This window comes from Canis lupus, chromosome 7, assembly GCF_048164855.1.
Source record: "Canis lupus baileyi chromosome 7, mCanLup2.hap1, whole genome shotgun sequence".
NCBI classification, from domain to species: Eukaryota; Metazoa; Chordata; class Mammalia; order Carnivora; family Canidae; genus Canis; species Canis lupus.
The window spans coordinates 13,406,466-13,424,585 of NC_132844.1; the positions used below are offsets into that span (position 1 = coordinate 13,406,466).

At 35.7% G+C, this 18,120-nt stretch overlaps 1 protein-coding gene across 5 annotated transcripts in view; it reads right to left on the reverse strand.

Annotated features, from left to right (window-relative positions):
• Positions 1-18,120, reverse strand: part of GRIK2 (glutamate ionotropic receptor kainate type subunit 2) — a 1,079,206-nt gene that overhangs the window by 851,208 nt on the left and 209,878 nt on the right. For 2 of the 5 annotated variants that reach the window (XM_072831953.1, XM_072831954.1), the window contains one exon: positions 13,377-13,481. The exons of the other annotated variants lie outside the window; for them this stretch is intronic. The gene's annotated coding sequence lies outside the window, so the exon portion shown is untranslated. The remainder of the gene's footprint in view (positions 1-13,376; positions 13,482-18,120) is intronic. 5 annotated transcript variants of the gene reach the window in all.

Sequence of the window (18,120 nt, forward strand, 5' to 3'; positions counted from 1 at the left end):
TGAAATCCACATACCTTAGTAAAAAGAGTGTGGCTCTGGGTCAGAGTGCCAGATTCTAAGCAGCACTCTGCCACTCATTACCTTAGTGATCTTAGCAAAGCTACTTTCCCTCTGTAGGCCAGGTACCCTTAAGTGAAAAATAAATGTTAGAGTAATAACTACTTCATGGGCCTTAATGAGGACTAAATGAGACAGTACACGTATAATAGAAACCACTCATTATTTAATATCACCTACTTTTATTATTGCTATCAGATAATGAATTTATATGATACTCATTCTTTCCTATTTGTCTTGGGTTCCAGGCATTCTCAAATAAAATTTAATCTTCAATGATTCTAACTAAATTAGTCCTCGTGAATATTTACTTACTTACTTTGCTTTTACAAGATTTTACAATGCTGGGCAGCCTCGGTGGCTCAGCGGTTTAGTGCCTGCCTTCAGCCCAGGGGTGATCCTGGAGTCCCGGAATCGAGTCTCATGTCGGGCTCCCTCCCTGGAGCCTGCTTCTCCCTCTGCCTGTGTCTCCGCCTCTCTCTCTCTCTCTCTCTCTCTCTGTCTGTCTCTCATGAATAAATAAATAAAATCTTTAAAAAAATCAGTCATATAATTTGCTTCTCTCTCCTCCTCTGAAGCCAACATTGTTCATGCTATTATCACTTCATACCTGGACTAGTGTATCAGTCTCACATCCATTTTGCCCACCTCAAAATCATTCCCCATGCAACTGACAGAGTAGTCTACTTAACTTGTAAGTAACTGTCTCTCTACTGTTTTAAATCCATTCATCTTAGACAAAGTACAAAGGCTTGCACTGACCCAGAAGACCTGAAGTGCTCTTGCCCCTACTTATGGTCTCAGTCTCATTTCACACTGTTCTCTCTCTTTTTTCCTCTGTCTCAACTTCACTGGTCTCCTCCCAGTTGCCTGAACCTAATACCAAGTTCTTTCTCATCTCAAGGCTTTTGAATATCCTATCCTTCTGCCTAGAATACTGCTCCATCTCTCTCCCTTTTTAATATTTAATTCTCACCCATCCTGATTTCATATCAAACAAACCTTCTACAGAGAACCCTTCTTTGCCTGCTCAAGTTTGGGTCAGATTTTCCATTACACGCTCTTCTAGAACCAAATATATTCCCTTGTAGCCTATTCTGTGTTTGCAATTACATGATTTTGACATTATGTGAATAGTTTCCTGCCTGCTACTATACTGTAAATTTTATACAGGCAAAGACCATTTCTTTCTTGCTCAGCAGTATAAATTCACAACCCAGCAGAGTCCATGGTATCCAATATCTATTAATTGAACGAATGAACAGCATATTTTACTCATCCACTTCTTTCCAGTCTTACTGCTTCTCCAAAGTCTCCATGCATCATAACTTTCCGGGGCTACTGCAATAACCCCTTAACTGGAATCCCTATCCACCTCCCAGTCTTATAACCCACTGCCAGATTAATCTTCCAGAACCACAGCTCTGATTATTTCCTTCCCAGTTAAAGAACATTGAGTGGTTTCCCATCAAGAACAGAATAAAATAAAAATTCCTTTTGGCCTTTAGCCAACCTTTCCAATCATATATTCCCACTAATGTTCACACATTCTATGCTCTGATTAAACTGAGCTGTGTGTAATCTGAGACTCTTCTATGATTTTTTTGCCACACACTGGATCCTTTTTTCATACAGCTCTCTTCATGTAGAATATTTGGTTTAATGCCTCCACTATTTCCACACATTGAAATCTTTATGATCTTCCAAGTTTAGCCCAAATCTAATTCCTCCTAGAAGCTCTCTTTGATTTATTCCAACTAGAAATCATTGCTCCTGCTTCTGAATCCCCATCCTTTCTTTTCTCTCTCTAGAATGAAGGTTGTCATTTTCCATCATTCTATTATAGCTATTTATTATGTGCAAGACTCACTAGACTATATGCCCTTTGAAGAACTGGAACACTCAGTCAGTGCCTTATATACTAGAAGAGATACATGAATATTCATTGAATTTTTGGTTTGTGCAAATATGTGAATTATTTTAGTAATATGCACCTTAAAGATTATTTCTTAATTAAAAAGGGAGAAAGTCCATCTACATCACTTCTCCTTTGTGGACAGAAGTTGGTTTTCAGTGACCCAGTAGGTAATTTCCTTTGTGCACTCACTTAATTTCTTCTAATCACTAAAGTGGCAAAATGATACAGGAGAAAATTACACTTTTAGCCATTCCCCTCTCGTTTGATAGTTACTTCTAAAAAAAGTCTGCTAGAGATCTCTTTGACAGAATATAATTACAGTGTATGGTTTTTATCTGTTTCTTACTAATTCCATTTTGGGGCTCATGCTGGCAATTGAAATTCTGTTTTTCTTTTTGCCTGTGCTACTGCTTCCAGCCAGCTTGGACAGCTCATGCTGTGTACCCAAGCCACCTCTCTCAATGGGCTCCTGCCTCCTCTTTTGAAGTAAGGAGGCAAACAAGAGAAAGAAAGTGCCTTTTCTTGACGAATTTAAAACATTTGAAGGCAGAAAGGAGAAAATTAACCCATCAGCATAGCAATGTGGACTGTTGTCACAACTTTATCCTTGAAAATTCAGAATCAAGTGAATCCTAGGGAAATGCATTCAGAATAAGAGATCTCACAATTAAGGATTTAAATATGTTTTGAGCATTTACTGTAGATCTACAAGCATAAAGTATTAATAATAACTAGATGTGGTCCAGAAGTCCAATATTTCATTGTGCTTGAGGGGGCATTACATATTATATGAGAACCTAGAATTTTAGGAAGTGACTCCATTTCTACCTTTGAGGCAGGGTGTCCTAAGTAAAGGATACTACAGTAGAAGTCAGGAAGCCTGTGTTCTGGTTCTAACTAGCACTTATTGGTCATGAGTCCCTGGGAAAAGTGTTAAATCTCTCGAAGCTGCAGATTTATTTTCCCAGAAATGAAAAGAACATCTAGTCCACCTGTCTTTCTGGATATTTGTGAGAATAAAATGAGAACAAATGGAATTATGTATATAAAATTGTGTTGTAAACAGAAAGCACACGACTTTATAGTTTTCAGACTAATCTGGTTAGTATATGATACAAAATTCAAATATTTCCAAAATTTAACTTTAGAAATATTTGAATATTTAAAGCAAATTTTAGCTTTGTCCATCTAATGAAAGAAGGTGATAATAGCACACCTGTATATATAATTGAATTTACTCTGTCCTTCTTCAAATAATGTATTCTTTCTTAGGTGAGTAAAACTAAGGTAAACTTGAAACTTTTCCTCATAAAACCTATTCCCTCAAGTTGAAATAATTCCTCTTTTTCTCCTCACCTTTTCCAAATTTCAAAATCAGATTTTAAAGGCCAATGATCTTAGGAGTAGACAGACTGAGTCAATGGTATCAGTTTATGGTTGACCTTATTACCCTACACTTCTGCCTCATGCTATATCTCAACACCTATTCACTTATTAGTCTCATTTATTCATGCATTTATTGAGCATGTATTATATGAAAGGCAATAGAGAATATATTCAATGTAGAGAATACAAAGTTGTATTTTATTCTATCTTGGCTTTCCAGGAGTTTACACTTCTGCTAGGGAAGATAAAACATGCAGACAGGAAATACTGTCAAGGAATGGTTCAGTGTTAACAAGGAACAGATTTTTTTTTTAATCTGTTGAAGCTTTGTTCTAAGAAAGTAACTTTAATTCATGCTGTCCCAGGAATCTCACTTGAAAGAATATTTTCACTTCTCTCAGAAGCAGTCATATATTTAAGTGCTAAAATTCCCAGGCTACCAGCATTTGTGTTAACTTTCTTCAAAGAATATGTTTAAATGACATCTTTCCCAAGACCAAAGTACCTCCTGAATCTAATCAAGGTCCTCCCAGACCATATTGCTGATTCTTCTTAGGCATGAGACAATGATTTTTTTTTTGTATCATCAAAATGTCCAACATCATTGGCTCCCAGAGAAAATATAGCCCAATATGGCATCTTAGAGTGAAATTGTTTATTAGAAATCTGATTCAAGCCCTTATTTTACTGATTTGGAAAATTGAAGCTCAAAGGAATTCAGACACAAGCCTAATGTTTCACAAATACTTTGTAACCAATCTATGACCTTCTCTTTCCTCCCGGGTCAATGTGTTATGCTGTACTTCAAAAAAGCAAGAACCTTTGTACAGCATAGAAAACCATCAACAAAATGAAAAGGCAATTACTGAATGGGATAAAATATTTGCAAATCATGTATCTGATAAGGGATTAATATCCAAAATATACAAAGTATTCCTACAACTCAATAGTAAAAAACCCACAAAAAAACTACCATATGACCCATATCCCACTTGTGGGTATATAACCAAAGGAAATGAAATCAGGACCTTGAAGAGATCACTGCACTTCCATGTTCATTACATTATTCACAATAGCCAACATATGGAATAACCTAAGTGGTCATCAATAGATAAACAGATAAAGAAGTTGTGGTATATAAATACAAGGGAATACTATTCAGCCATAAAATAAAATCTTGCCATTTGTGACAACATGCATGGACCTTGAGGGCATTATGCTAAGTGAGGTAAGTCAGACAGAAAAAGACAATTCACAATATCACTTCAATGTGGAATCTCAAACAAAAACCTAAAAAAATAAAATAAAACCAAAATTTAGTTCATAGAATCAGAACAGATTGGCTGTTGTGAGAGGCAGGGGGTTGGGGGGGGGCAGTCTGAGGTGGGAAAAATAGGTGAAGAATGTCAAAGGTACAAAGTTCCAGTTATGAAATAAGTAATAGGGATATAATCTACAGCATGGTGACTATAGTTAATAATATTGTATTGTATAACTGAAAGTTGCTAAGAGAACAGATCGTAAAAGTTTTCAATACAAGAAAAAATTTCCCTAATCAAGAATGGTGATAATTTCTAACTAGACTTCTTGTGGTGATCACTTGTCAATATATACAAATATCAAATCATTGCTATACACCTAAAACTAATATATTGTTATATGTCAATTATACATCAATTTTTTAAAAAGACTGTCTCTAAGAGATGTAGATCTAGAAAGAGGAGCTATCTCATGGAAACATGGTAGAAAAGAGCACTGGGCTCCATGTCCCTACCTATTTATTTATTTTTAAAATTTATTTATTTATTTTTAAAGATTTTATTTATTTATTTATGACAGGTACAGAGAGAGAGAGGCAGAGACACAGGCAGAGGGAGAAGCAGGCTCCATGCAGGGTGTCCGATGTGGGACTCGATCCCAGGATGGATGGGGTCTCCAGGATCACACCCCGGGCTGAAGGCAGCACTAAACCACTGGGCCACCAGGCTTCCTGTCCCTATTTAAAGCCTTTTTCCTCAACATGCTTTTGCCAATCACTGTAAAGAGAAGTGCAGTCCAGAATAGGCACTGAATTCCCATTCCTAATGCCAACACCCTGGTTCCACCTCCATTAACTAGCTCTGACCAGGAACATGTTGCTTTCATTTGTAAAATTAAAAAACAAACAACATTTTTAAAAACCTTTAATATTCTTAGAGTTCCAAATTGTGACACTTTTTCTTCCCTTGCCACCTTAACTCTATCCACAAATGTAAACCTCAGTTAGAGTAGATGTACTTTAGGTTGGTTCACTAATTCTGGAATGGAATGCCAGTAATCTACCTGGACAGTGCTTTTATAGTGTGTTCACTCACATTCTCCCCTGATCCTGAGGTCAAAGAGGCAAGCACTGCTATTGCAGAAATTATGCAGAAGAAACATATATAAGGGATACTTCTAGACTCTTTCAACCCCGAATCAAATGTGATTATTTCAGACTTATTCCAATAATAGGAATCGTGAAACTTAAGAACAAGGAAATCCAAATAAGCTTTCTTTTAAAGTGAATGTGTGGGGGAAAGAACCTTTCAGATAAAATTATAAATTTCTCTTATTATTTCCTATTTCTTTTACAATTCAATTTCTATTAAAACTTGCACTGTATTGTATCTTTTCCACAAAGCTCCAGAGATTGCTAGTACCATTATTGAATCCCAGTGCTTAACACAGTGAATGGACATAGAAGGCACTTTAATTGTTTAATATATCAGATAACAGCTTCAAACAGATAATTGTCATTATTTCCAGATAATGCATAACAGCTGAGAGAAATATTTTTAATCCAATTTACCTGTATGATTATAATGAACTTGATATACTAAGAAAATGATGTTGACTTGCCCAGAAATAACAGTGATACCTCTATGTTCACCTTACAGTTGATTTTATATTTTTAGGATTGGATTTCTCCTTTTGTCTGGATCTCAAATAACTATCAAGTTCACCATGTCTGTATTAGGTATGATATTAAATAATTATAGATTCTCACTGAAGAGAAATGATGCCAACACAAACTCTTTAAAAATTATTTTTACTGGATAAATAAGTTGACTGATTACAGAAGGTATCCATGTGGATAATTTAGAAGACTATGAAGTCAGGAGCAAGTAAACATCATTTTATATATTCTAGAACTTAAAAATTAACATCTTTGATCAAATCAATGCATTCCTTTGTCATGAAATAAATTTAGGATCTACTACTTCAAAAGAGACATAATTTTCTTCTTCCCTTGATATTTTAATATTCCATTAAATTTGCCATAATCTTTCAGACTTTTTGTATTTTCATTTTTCAGTCACACACGATGATTATTTGCTTGAAAAATTCACTTTCACATGACTCAATACTTCCTTCAAAACCCATCATAGATAAAAAGTTCTAAAGTAATATTGAATTCTTCATTTTTAAAAAAGATGTATTTATTTATTTATTTATTTGAGATAGAGTTAGAGAGAGAGAATGAGCACAAGCAGGAGCAGGGGGAGAGGGAGAAGAGGCTCCCCACTGAGCAGGGAGCCCAATGCGGGGCTCAATCCCAGGACCCTGGGATCATTTATTGAGCCAAGAGTAAACACTTAACCAACTGGGCAACCCAGCTACCCCTGAATTCTTCATTTTTAACAATATGTAAGCATTACTTCATTATTCCCCTGAAGAAGCTTCTTTGAAGTTAGTACGAGATTTGCAATAGAAGAGACAGAAGGAAATTAAAATCTGTTAGTGTCTATAAATGACCACAAAAGCAAGATTAGAGAACTAAAAGACCTTGGGCCTTTCCACTCTATAGTCACACCAATTTTAACACATGTATCAATTGGATATGCAAAGGTGGGTGTGGAGATTATTTTGTTTCAGTGCTCTGAACACAGTCTGTCTATTTGGCGAATTGCAGAGCGCTGGACTTGTTATTTGGACAGTGGGTCATTCAATGGCCCTGCTAATTCCATACTTACCTCAATGTTAAATCACTTAACATTTCTGAGTGTCACTTTTCTGATTGCACTGGGAGGAAAATAAAATGTGTCACTTCTCTACAAGTGTGAGCAGATGTTAATTATCTACAGTATGTCCCAAGTAGTCTAAGGACAGCACTATGCAAAATTACACACAACTGAAGGAATTTCTAAGGAGAAACAGTAAAGGGAGAAAAAAAATAAGGAAATCTGTGTACATGCCGAATTGAAAGTTTTAAAAGATGGTAAAGATATTTATCCAATAATTTCTGTAATGTCAATGTATTTGCTACCAAAAAAAATCATTACTAAATGTTACATGGTAGACAGATGGTATTCTCTTAACAGTGTAGCAAAAGTTCATGAATGAAAGACTAAGTGTTATTTGTGTTGGCGGGGATACTAAAAAAGTATGGACACTTCTTATTTAAGGCAAACATTTCAAGAACAGACCAGATTGCTCAGTTCTGATTTTTCAACCACAATAAGGGTGAACTGTGGGTGCTTTCATTTTTCCTTTGAGGAAGGGCATAGGTCAGAGAGCTCCCATCATTCCTTATTTGCACAGAATTCTGCTTTATCTCCTGGCCTGAACTCTTGGATGTCATTGATTTCACAAAAACTTACTATGATCACATTGTGAGTAATTGACAATATCTTGATTTATATACTGTAAGCTGAACGATGAACGTGGCACATCATAAAGCATCTAGAATTATGTCATCCATTTCCTTGGGGGCAAAATCAGTAACAACAACATAATAAAAATATTTTACTCTAAGGACCTTATAACCAAGAGATTTCATTTGATTCCAACATTTGCATTGTAGAAAATACTCATGATTCATCCAATATTTATATAGTAACTTTCTCTAAGGGGAGTATTTTCATGATGTAATTATACTCAGAGCAGTTAAAAGCAATTTTTATTAATAGAGTTCACATTGTATTTGATAGCAAGGCCGGTCTCTTCAGCAGCATTCTATGCCACACTTCATTCATTCCTTTTTCAACTAGATGATAACTGCTATGTGCCAATCACTGTAAAAAAAGTATGCAGCTTTGGAGTTTAAGAGTTTTGGTTTTTAAAATGAGTCTAGGGATGCCTCAGTGGCTCAGTGGTTGAGCATCTGCCTTCAGCCCAGGGCCTGATCCTGGAGACCCAGGATCAAGTCCCACATCGGGTTCCCTACATGGAGCCTGCTTCTCCCTCTGCCTGTGTCTCTGCCTCTCTCTGTGTGTGTCTCTCATGAGTAAATAAATAAAATCTTTATAAAAAATTAAAAATAAAATGAGTCTAATCCTTACTTACATGACCAAACTTGCTTTCACATAAGATGAAGATAATATCTACCATACTCTGTTGTTTTGAAATGGAACACAGTAGGTAGGTAAAGTGTCTAGGCTATTATAGATGTTAATACATGCAAAGGTGGAAGAAGAAAGAGAAGAAGCAAGAGGATTAGCTGAAGAAAATGGAATTAAATGGAAAAGTAAGGATGTGATTATTTGTTCCTGGCCTCAACTTATTCACTATAACTGTATTCTCTTTCCTATTTCCCCAAATCCAAAACACAACAGAAGTCCACTTGGTTTATTGATAAAACCAACTATTTACCCTAAGTTAGCAAGGAGCCAATAATAGTCTATTCAACCCTTCTTAAAATTGTGTTTTGTATTGGGCTTCTTCTCTGACTCCTTTTCCTCCCCAATGCTGGCTCTTTCCTTCATCTCCATCATTTGGTTCTTATTTTATTTTCTTCCTTATTTTCTTTGATATCTCCTCTTTGTTCTCCAGTCTTTTAAATATAGCTTTTCCTGAAAGTTCTATTCTATGAATCTACTATTTTTTTCTCCCTATTCATGCATTTTCCCCCATAAACTCATCCATTCATATAACTTCAGCAATTCAAAATGCATCTTTAATTCAACTTTCCTGCAGCATTCCATTTCCAACTCTCTGTGCGGCATCTCCCCTAAAGTACCCTACCTTGGTCCATAACTATCCAGGATAGCTTTAATTTGCCCTCCAGATCACTCTCTACCCTGCTGTGTGCCCTGGGAATCAGACCTAAGTGAATGACCTGAAAAGCTTTCTTGACTTCTGGCTTCTAGTTGTGTTTGGCCAATGGGGAGCTCTACCAAGAAACCAGAAGGAAAGGGGAGAATAAGGCGATGATATTTTCCCTGGGGTTGCTATGGATTGGCTCTGCCTCTCTACTAAAGGCTCTCTGCTCCACACAATTCTCCCATGAGATCTGATAAATTCTCTGCCCCACATCATTTTAGACCTAGAGATGGTGAGGGTCTTAGCTCTAACAAGTCCCAAATAATTGCATTACTTATCCCTAGTGATTCCTCCCCACCCCCTATCCCCCCAGCTATTCACAGCTTTGAAAATAGTCCCTTTATTAAACTCTCCTCAAATTATCTGAATTGAATGTGCCATTTCTTCCCCATCTAAACCCTAGGTAACCCTTCTCCAACCCCTCTCAATAATCCAGGCACTAGAGAATTACAATAATTTCAGAACTCATTTTCCCTTTTATCTCTCTCTGCCTAATTTCTGTCAGACCATATTTCTTAAACCATTGTGCCAAACCTACTCTTCTCTCCCTCAAACTCTTTCAGGGGCACCACTTTTCCAACTAAATGTGTCTGGGTATTTCACCTAATATTTAGGCCCTTATGCAGTAAGACCACCCTTTCTTTCTAATTTCATTTCCTACTACTTCTCCAAGTGTGCCTTAGGATCCAGATGCATTTAACTGTTTGCTATTCCAAAATATAGACTGCTTTCCATAGCCACAGCTTTGTTCATGCTCTTCTTTCTTCAATACCTTTATCCCCACCAAACAAAAATCATATCTTTTCATGTCCATCTTAAAAGCCATCCTTTTCATTATCTCAATTCCATGAATTAGTTTCTGCTCTTTAAACTCCATTTAAATTATTTGTACTTTTCTTACTTACTTTGTCTTAATTATAATTATTTGTGTTCTTATCAAGACTCCACTATAGGCTTCTTGAAATCAAGGTCCATATCTTGCCCCATTTTGGGGCAATTTGGGAGTGGGGGCAGAGTGAAAGAGATAATCTTAAGCATTGTGGAGCTCAATCTCACAACGCTGAAATCATGACCTGAGCCAAGATCAAGAGTTGGATGCTTAACTGACTGAGCCACCCAAGTGACCCTCTTGTCCCATTTTTAATATTCATTTTATACATAGTGCTATGTTAAATAATTGTTGAATTGAAACAGAAAGTCAAATTTTTCATATAATATGTTACACATGTTACATACATATTTTTAAGCCTCCATGCTACTAGCCAAAAATTAGGGAAAATATACTAAAATACATTGTATAAATATGTTTCCTTGTATTTTTGACCTGGCTCTTGATATAATGCATATCTCTTTGGCAGTTACATGATTATGTCATTCTTTATTTCTCTATTTGTAGTTTTGCATCTATGTATAGTGAAAAAAAAAAAGAAATTTACTCATCCAATCTATTATTGCATATCACATGCAGCAAGAAATCATATGGAACTTTGCTATACCGGATTTCATCCCACATGTCATGTAGGAAGCTAGGGAGAGTGCTGTCACAAAGACTTAGCTAAATGTCAAAAATCCAAAATGCCAACTTTTATGACTCAAGATGAAAGGGTAGTATCTGCTGGCCTACTTGCTATCCCATGTATACTAGGTCATTGCTGCTCAGAATCAGGGCAGAACAAGAATAGAACTTCTAACTTCCCAAGAAAGAAGGGGAAAGCTATACTCAGCCCAATTCTAATATAACTCTTTCATGTCCAAGTCGGCCATCTTGTCCGAAGTCAGGTTGTTGGAAGGTGATTTGGTATAACAAAACAGTATTGGGGGGTCTTAGAGAAAGACTGGTTAGTTTGTCTGCTTATTGTCTCATTTACCAATTTATTCCATTACTCATTTAATAAGAATTTGTGGAGTGCCTATGATGTACCGTCATAGTAAATCAGAAAACAATAAATTAAGTAATAAAATCATTTAAAAATGCTTCAGGGAGGGATCCCTGGGTGGCGCAGCGGTTTGGCACCTGCCTTTGGCTCAGGACGCGATCCTAGAGACCCAGGATCGAATCCCACATCGGGCTCCCAGTGCATGGGGCCTGCTTCTCCCTCTGCCTATGTCTCTGCCTCTCTCTCTCTCTCTCTCTCTCTGTGACTATCATAAATAAATTTTAAAAAATTAAAAAAAATGCTTCAGGGAACCTGCAATCTAGTTGGGAAGGAATAGAGTTAAACTCTTTTTCCTTTAAAAAAGAAATCTAGGGGACTTGGGTGGTTCAGTGGTAGAGCATCTGCCTTTGGATCAGGTTGTGATCCTAGAGTCCTGGGATCAAGTCCCACATCAGGCAGCACCCACAGGGAGCCTGCTTGTCTCTCTGCCTATGTCTCTGCCTCCATCTCTGTGTCTCTCATGAATAATTTAAAAAATCTTAAAAAAATAAAAAAGAAGTATAGAAGACATTTGTCTCTCATCTCTACTTACTTTTTGTTATTAATAACCAAAATATTAAAGTACATATGATATAAACATCCTTACCTGAAAAAAAAAAATCTTACCTGATTTTTTCAAATGACATTTTATATAATGGGATTTTAAGTAAGATAAATTACATATATACATATAACTTAATATATATTCAATATTATATATATATAATTTATATAAAATGATAAATTGATGAATAAGATCCTTGGGAAATTATAATTTTAACTGTTATGTGGTAAATAATTTGCTGCTTCACCATCTGAAGCATCTTCATGAGGCCACAATGTTCCAAGAGTAGGATTTAAAAACCTGTTCCTCTACTCTACTCCATGTGCCTCTTTGATCTTCTTGAGAATGAGGATATTCTTCATGATTTCTTCATGACTACAGGAAATCTTCATTAACACTTCAATATTTCTTTTTTTTGCAATTTTATTTATTTATTTTTTATAAATTTATTTTTTATTGGTGTTCAATTTGCCAACATATAGAATAACACCCAGTGTTCATCCCATCAAGTGCCCCCCTCAGTGCCCGTCACCCAGTCACCCCCACCCCCCGCCCACCTCCCCTTCCACCACCCCTAGTTCGTTTCCCAGAGTTAGGAGTCTTTATGTTCTGTCTCCCTTTCTGATATTTCCCGCTCATTTTTTCTCCTTTCCTCTTTATTCCCTTTCACTATTTTTTATATTCCCCAAATCAATGAGACCATATAAGGTTTGTCCTTCTCCAATTGACTTACTTCACTCAGCATAATACCCTCCAGTTGCACCCACCTCGAAGAAAATGGTGGGTATTTGTCGTTTCTAATGGCTGAGTAATATTCCATCGTATACATAGACCACATCTTCTTTATCCATTCATCTTTCAATGGACACCGAGGCTCCGTCCACAGTTTGGCTATTGTGGACATTGCTGCTATAAACATTGAGATGCAGGTGTCCCAGTGTTTCATTGCATCTGTATCTTTGGGGTAAATCCCCAGCAATGCAATATTTCTGTTTGTTTTTTAAACCAAGTCTTATAAGCTAGGGAGGATCTTGAATAAAGAACCTCACAGTGGATTTCTGCTAAGTCTACATGAATGAGGAATCCAATGGTCTAGAAAGATATGAATTCAAGAAACAATTGGTCCTTAGAGAATGTTCACAATACAATGGTTTAGGTGCCACATTAAATTAGAAATTGCATGGTTCTTGTTCTCCTGGAAATTAAAGGCCTATACTGGTTTTTGTTTAAAAACAGAATCTTCAAGTATACCAGCTTTCATTTACTTTTACTGTTTTACACAGAAGCAATACAAAGCTTCTCTTTGCAGGGTGGACACACTGAATAACCTAATTGAATGTCAGGAGCAGTGACTCCCCAGAGAGGACTCTATTTCAGTTGAATGACCTTTAGTGACTTCATGGCTACCTGAGGGCCAGACCTAAAACAGCAAAAAGATCCTGTTTGTGCCTAGTTTCTGAAAATAGCTTACCTTAACCCTCAATTTTGATCTAACAGAGAGAGTAATCATTCTTGTCTATGAAGTTACATTGTCACCAAAAGCAGAGTTCAGTTTCACCTGAAGAGTTCAAAAAGTCTGAAAAGAAGAAAAAGAAGGAAAAGGATAGAGAATAACAACATAAATAATAAGGGAACATTTTAAAAATTCTGAGAAAAGAAGGATAAGTAGAGAAACAATGTCATTTCTAAATACTATCCGAAGAGAAAAAATAGAGAAAATAATGTCTATTGTATATGAAAATAAATCAAAGGAAAATAAAGCAGTAAGTAGCACTCAGCACACTGCCTGAAAAATTATAACCAAAGCAAGAGGAACAAACGCTTGTTGACATTTTATATCTGGCACATGGGCCTTCCTAAATTCCCTTTCCTATATAGTTTTTCATCAAAACTTTGTAGTCAAGGACTAAGGCTGCATCATGCTGTGAAAACAAGATAGGAGAAAAGATTTAAGCTAATAATAATAACTGCATGGAAGGATAAGAGGTTTGGGCAAAGCAAACTATTCTGTTGCAGAAGAATCTTTTAAAGGTATAAATTAATCTTTTTCATCATTTTATTGAGACAAAGAAAAAGCTGAAACATAAGCAATGGCTACTGATCTTTAATCATAAAGGTCTGATTTGTCTCTGTAATTGCTTCAAAAACAGCTTAATTCAAAGAGAAACAGAAATAGGAATATAGGGATGCCTGGGTGGCTCAGTGGTTGAGCGCCTGTCTTCGGCTTAGGGCGTGATCCTGCAGAGCCACAATCAAGTTCCGCGTCAATCTTACTTCTCCCTCTGCCTGTGTTTCTGCCTCTATCTCTGTCTCTTATTAGTAAATAAAATAAAAGCTTTTAAAAAAAGAAATAGGAATATAATATCTTTAATGACAAAAATCAAAGTATCTTATTTATTAATTAAATATAACAAAAGAAGTTTAAAGACCTCTTCTAAACACTAAAATCAGTGGATGGGTCTGTTTCTAATGTCCTTTCCTTAGTTTTTACAAACATCTGCAGTCATACTATGGAAATCATATGTCAGAGGAGTTGGCTGTCCTTAGCTGAAACCTCTGCCCCAGGCATTGGACATCAAATTACAAGTATGAATATAGGTATATATGTTCAATTGTATCCTCTTACAAAATTCACATGTGGAGGTCCTAACCCCCAGTAACTTAGAATGTGACCTTATTTGTTAATAGTACCATTATAGGTATAACAAATAAGGTATAATCTTATTTGTTAATAGTACCATTATAGGTTATACTTATAATGGTTATATCTCTTATAAGGGTTATATATCTCTTATAATGGTTATATCTCTTATAATATCTCTTAAAATGAGACATTACTGGAATAGAGTGGGCCACTAATTCAATATGAGTGATATTCATATAAAAGAGGAAATTTGGACACAGACATGGACACAGGGAGAACACTTTGTGAAAATAAGAGTTATGAGGTCACAAGCCATGGCAATCACCAGAAACTAGGAGGGAGGCCTGCTACTGATCCTCTTAGGAAGCCTTCAAAGTGGAGTGTGACTCTGCCAATACCTTGATCTTAGATTTCTACCCTCTAGAACTGTGAGACAATAAATTTCTTTTCCTTAAACCATTTAGTTTGTGGTACTAGAAACTTAAAATATAATGGGATTATATATTCCAAATTATAGAAATAATTCCCTGTAGTTTTTTTACTACCGGTCTTATTTTTATAGTAGGAAAGTCATGATAACTGGCTAAGTTTATTGTAAGGATAATTAGTCTCTACATCAAAACCTATGGGTGAAGAATTGACCAATGATCAAACCACTCAAGATGAAAGGAAATTGTTGGATTATATTACTGGGAGATATAGCTTTGTAAAACTCTTAAAATACCCCAAAATCATAGAAAAAGGAACATGCAAGTTGCTGTAATTCTTAACTACATTATAGATAATATGCACTTTTGTCCCTAAAGAAAGATTCATCATCAGATCATTAACTTCAGGAGTTGAAACACTAAATGAGTAAGTCCAACCAACTTCTAAGTGCTCTCCCAGATCTGTAGGTAAGAACTGTGATTAAAAGATTCTACACATGAACCACTAAAATTATGCTTCACAAATCAAAAAGTGGAAGCAAAATAAATGGATATGCATTCTTAAACTGGCAGATAGTGGGCACCTAGAATAAAGCACATCTAGTTTTATGGTTAATTTGAAATTATAAAGTTTGAGAACCATATAATGCCATCATTATTGTTCAGATATAGTATAAGATAGCAGATAATATTCATGAAAAGATATTGATTAGGGGCTCCTGGCTGCCTCAGTTGGAGGAGCATGCAATTCTTGATCTTGAGTCATTAGTTCAAGCCCCACATGGGTATAGAGATTATGTAAATAAATAAACAAACTTACAAAAAGATATTGACTAAAAATCCCATTAATAAATATAAAGAGGGGCAGTCCTGGTGGCGCAGCAGTTTAAAGCCGCCTGCAGCTCAGGGCGTGATCCTGGAGAACCGGGATCGAGTCCCACGTCGGGCTCCCTGCATGGAGCCTGCTTCTGTGTGTGTGTGTGTGTGTGTGTGTGTGTGTGTGTGTGTGTGTGTGAGAATAAATAAATAAAATCTTTAAAACTAAATAAATAAATATAAAGAGAACTTTATATGCTATTTTAAGTTATTTAGTAAATATTATCTCTTTAAATATGAAAGTAGATGGCATTATAAAATGTGAAAAAAAAAACCCTAATGAATTAATATGTACCAAATGCTTTGCCCTAAGGGCAATACTTAGAAAATTAAAAATAAAAGTAGAATATGATGTATATTTTTTTTAGAATATGATGCTAATATTTTTTGCTAACTCTTGAATTTTAATTTCATAGATTGTCTATTGACTTTTTAAAAATTTATTGATGCACAATTTACATAAACAACAGACTTTACACTTTTTAGTGTTCAGTTCTATGGGTTCTGGTAATTGCATAGAATCATGTAACCTTATCAAAACCCAACAAACAAGACAAGCCCCACCACTCCATAAAATCATCTGGTGCCTCTTTGTAGTTAAGTACTCCCCTCTACAGATTGAATGTTTGTATCCCTCACTCTCTGAATTCGTATGTTAAAACCTAATACCCAGTGTGATGGTATTAGGAGATGGGTGCTAAGGCCATGAAAGTGGAAATTTTTTTTTGAAAGCAGTACTCTAATAAAAGAGACCCCACAGAGCTCTACCACCATGTGAAGGAACAACAAAAAGATTGCCATCTATGAACCAGAAACTGGGCTCTCACCAGATACTGAATCTTTCTGATCTTGGACTCTCTAGCTTTTACAACTGTGAGAAATAAATTTCTGTTGTGTTCAAGCCACCTAGGATATGTTATTTTTATTATACCAGGCCAAGACGTCCTTTTACACCTGTTACCTGAACAACTGATCTGTTTTATCTCCTATTCTTTTGTCTTTTCCAGAATGTTATACAAATGGAATCATTGAATTGATAGCCATTTGGAACTGAGGGGTTTCTTTGTTTTGTTTTGCTCACATGACACAATATCTGTGAGATTTGATTCATCCATGCCATTGCTTGTATCAATAGTCCATTTCATTTTATGGTTGAGCAGCATTCCATTTTATTGAGGGATCACAGTTGGTATATACATGCACCAGCTGCTAGACATTTTAGTTACCAGTTGGGAGCTATTACAAATAAAACTGCTATAAACATTAGGGTACAGATATTTCATTCCTTTTAAGCTACCTAAGAGTGATAATGCTAGACCTTATGGTAAGCACATGTTTAAACTTCATGGACATTCCAGTTGCTCTATCTTTCCTAGTACTGAGTACTAGCAGTTTTACTTTTGTATTTCAACCATTCTAGCAGGTGTGTAGTGGTATCCATTGTGGATTTAATTTGCATTTTCTTAATTACAAATGATATTTAGAATTGCATGTATTTATTTGCTATTCATATCTTTTCCATTCCCATCCTCATAACAAGAAAAAAAAAAAAGCTGTGGAAACTGAAAATAAATTACTTTTTTTGGACCCAGTGGAGGTTTGAAGGGCAAATCACCACCCCTAAAATCTGTAGAGAAAGTGAATATAGAAAATCACAGCACAATCTTTTTACCTGAAGAAGAAGCCACAGGAACACAAACTAGCAGGATTAAGTGGTAATTAAATGATAATTTTGGAAATTGAGTATAGACTAGAATGAAAGTGAGAAACTCTTCAGAGCCAAAGTCTTAGAAAGACCCCCCAACATGGTGGGTTTTACTTCCAGAAACCCCACCAGGTTCTCACAGTGAAGAGCCAGGAAAGAATAAGGCCCTGGGGTTGGAGGACTTTGCTGGGCCTGGTACCTTTTCATCTTTACATTTTCTATTGTATTTTTTGCATTTCTTAAATGTGGGTTTTATTGTTTACTTTTTATTCACAGCTGTTTCTTACAATTAAAGGTGTCAAATAATTAGAATTTTAACAATGCTTATTTGGTTGACCACTACAGGCTAAATATCTATCACCACTTATGACTAAAATATGTATGAGGTATATGGAGAAATGGAAATATAAACTACCATATCCATTAGAATAGTATGCCATCTTTTAATGAAGTGTGTTAAAAGTTAAATTAAAAACACTGACCTAATAATAATGATAGCTTACTAAACAGTTGTTTGAACTAAACTGTTTGTTTCTGAAATATTTTATGTAGAGAAAATTCC